Source organism: Helianthus annuus, chromosome 3 (genome assembly GCF_002127325.2).
Source record: "Helianthus annuus cultivar XRQ/B chromosome 3, HanXRQr2.0-SUNRISE, whole genome shotgun sequence".
In the NCBI taxonomy this organism is placed as follows: domain Eukaryota; kingdom Viridiplantae; phylum Streptophyta; class Magnoliopsida; order Asterales; family Asteraceae; genus Helianthus; species Helianthus annuus.
In genome coordinates this window covers 137,652,571-137,655,561 of record NC_035435.2, presented here as the reverse complement: position 1 = coordinate 137,655,561, position 2,991 = coordinate 137,652,571, and the positions used below count along the sequence as shown (strand labels likewise).

Sequence of the window (2,991 nt, the reverse complement as noted above, 5' to 3'; positions counted from 1 at the left end):
CGGTATTTTATATACCGTACCCCAAGCCCGTATAAGGGAAAATAAGTTAAAAGTACTTACCTGAGCAAGTATAAAACCACAATAAGCAAATGCAAGTGTCTTTTACTGGTCTCCTATTCTGGAAGGAAGGTTTATAATAACCTATTAGAATCCTAACGGGTCTTTAATATAGCCTAAGCTTAGACCGGTTAGTTTCGAGGGATAAATATCGTTTAATCGCATGGAAGGCGAAAACCGGAAAGGAATGTGATTTAGGCCCAACAAGTTTGGAGACTTGTATAATATGGGTAAACTAAACACATTCTGGATTTTGAGACAAAGATGATATGGTTTGACCCGTTTCGGCTAATATGCGTAAACTAGTTACATAGGCCGATCCGAACGCGAAAGTGCGTAACGGGTAACCATATAAATCATATACAAGTTTCCTGAGATTATATGCACCAAATATGTTGTGATATCAGCAAGATATGTCCTATTATGCCCCAAATGATTTTAAACTCAAATTACGCCTCATAAGGGCATTTTGGTCATTTAAAAGGGTATAAAAGAGTTAAACTAGCAATCTGAGTTATATATCTGAATAAATAAGTAAATATACTTAGTTTACCATGTTATAACAGTAGGGTACCATATAAATGTGAATTTTATTAATTATAACCATCTTATGCACCGAAAGGGCATTTTGGTAATTTCACATAAGCCTAAAAGGTCAAAACTGGAAATCTAAGTTTCAAACTTTAGTTTACTGTTATAATATAGAATTTTACTAAATATATCGGTAGGTATTGACTCTTATATATATAAACTAGTTTTGACATATGCTATGTCGTAAAAATGCCTAAAAAGGCGATTTGGAGTCAATTCCGGGTTTTAAAAGAAAAGCTGATATTTTTATAATTCCAGAAGACTCAAAATAATATATTTCTCATAATAAATCAGTAGAAAAAGGTTTGAGGTCAAAAGGATTTATAAAACTCATTTTATAGCCCAAAAGGGCAAAACCGGCATTAACCGAATTAAGCTTAAAACTCTAAGTTATGCTTAGCCTAAAAATAAATAAAAATGTTTAAAATTCCCAAAATATTATTATATTTCAGTGGGTATAAGGTTTTGTATAAAAATTTGGGTTTAGATAGGCTATATGCAATTTACGCCACTTAATTACTAAGAAAGTTCCTAATTACGCTAATGAGCATAACTTTAATTCTAGACCTCAAACTGATGTCAAATTTCGGTTACAAGTTTATAATTCAGTAACTAAGATGTCTACCCTTTTATATTTTTAAAAGTCATATTTTATGGACATTTGGCATAATGGTCAACATATGGGCATTTAACGGAAATTTGCATAATAATTAGACAACTAGTGAACTAAGCCGTATAATCACAGAGGGTTATACTAACATGTTACTAGGTCCAAAAGCAGCTCTAAGGCAATCTTAATCTTAGCTAAAACGGGACAGAACTGAAAGTCAAAGCGAAAGTCAAACTATGCGACTTTCGATTCCAAACCGGGTCTAAACAGAAAATTGTCGAGTTGAACATGTCGGGACATGTTCTTACATTAGTTACCAAGTTATATTAATGATCAAACATGTTGCATGTATCCTACATTGCTAATTATGCGTTAATTTGGATTTAAGCATTCTGTTGACTTTTTAAAGTGTACTTTGACTCGACAATTAACATGGTTAGAATGGGAATCTGATAATACCCTTTTAAGGGTTTGTTACCCACATAATTACCTACTTATAGGTACTTTTAATTCGAGATATTACTGAGTAATTATGAACTAATCTCGAAGTCAAACCTTAATTACGATGGTTTGACTTTTAGCTAATTAACTAAGCTAAAATGGATTAAAGAGGATTAGGATCACTTACAATGGTCCTAAATAGGATTAGAGACTTAAGGGAATCTTGGTTGCTGTCCAGAGAAGCTCCAAGGTGCTTGAACAAGAATGCAAGTGAGCAAGTCCAACTGGTCACAACTCAAGCTTCTTATATAGTGCACCTCATGGCTCAAGATCATGCCAAGTGACCCTACAATTGATGTGAGATGGTTCCAGGTGCCCCTATGTGGCTAAATACTTCCTAGCAAGTCCCTGGTTTCGAATACCATCCCTTTAAGTCGGTGTAACAGGCTGAACAGGCAGCTGTCCAAAACCTGCTGCCAGCGAAAGCCTTACGGACCGTAAGCCTAAGCTCTTGCGGTCCGTAAGCTCCTCTTGCGGACCGTATGCTGAAACAGTTACGGTCCGTAACCGACCTTTGCTGAAATCGCCCAGGTATGCACCTTACGGACCGTAAGCCATGACCCTTACGGTCCGTAACCGATGGTCAGAGGACAAAAATTTGTAAACTTTCAAGCCTTGACCATGTAATCACACAAGTCCAAATCCATGCCATCTTTCTCAGTTGTGGGACCTTCTTGCTCAGCCATTGCATGCTTGTAAAGGCCTTACATGTTTTCCACTTCACTTTGGATTCTTGTAAAAGTTTAAGTTGACGGAAACTTCAAGGATTCCAATCTTGGATTCTCACAAAGGTTAAACATGTTTTATTTAGCTAGCTCAATTCCCTTTATACAAAGGTTTAAATCAGAATTTTAGTAGTAACAATCCAAATGATCCAATTTCCATATATTAGATGGAACTTTATTTATTTAGAAACAACCGGCTAGATGTTTATCGTAACGATTTAAGGATCTTGGGATTTATGATTCGAGTCGCTCAGAGGTGTTTTAATAACATGTCGCCCTTGGGTCGTTCAGAGGTATTTTTAATAACATGACGCCCTTTTTAAATCCTACCATACATCTTTATTTGACCCGGGTTCCTGACACGTTTGTCCCACATGACCCGTGTCTTTATTTTATTGGACAGGAATTTTCGAGGTGTTACACATATTCACAAGAGGATGGGGAATCCTTATATGAAACTTGGGAAAGGTTCAAGGAGCTACTAAGAAAGTGTCCTCATCACGGTCT

At 36.1% G+C, this 2,991-nt stretch overlaps 1 non-coding gene across 1 annotated transcript; it reads right to left on the bottom strand.

Moving 5' to 3' along the window:
• Positions 1-2,889: 2,889 nt before the first annotated feature.
• On the bottom strand, positions 2,890-2,991 carry LOC118491027. The gene has a single exon (XR_004890252.1). It is a non-coding gene; the product is annotated as a small nucleolar RNA R71 (small nucleolar RNA).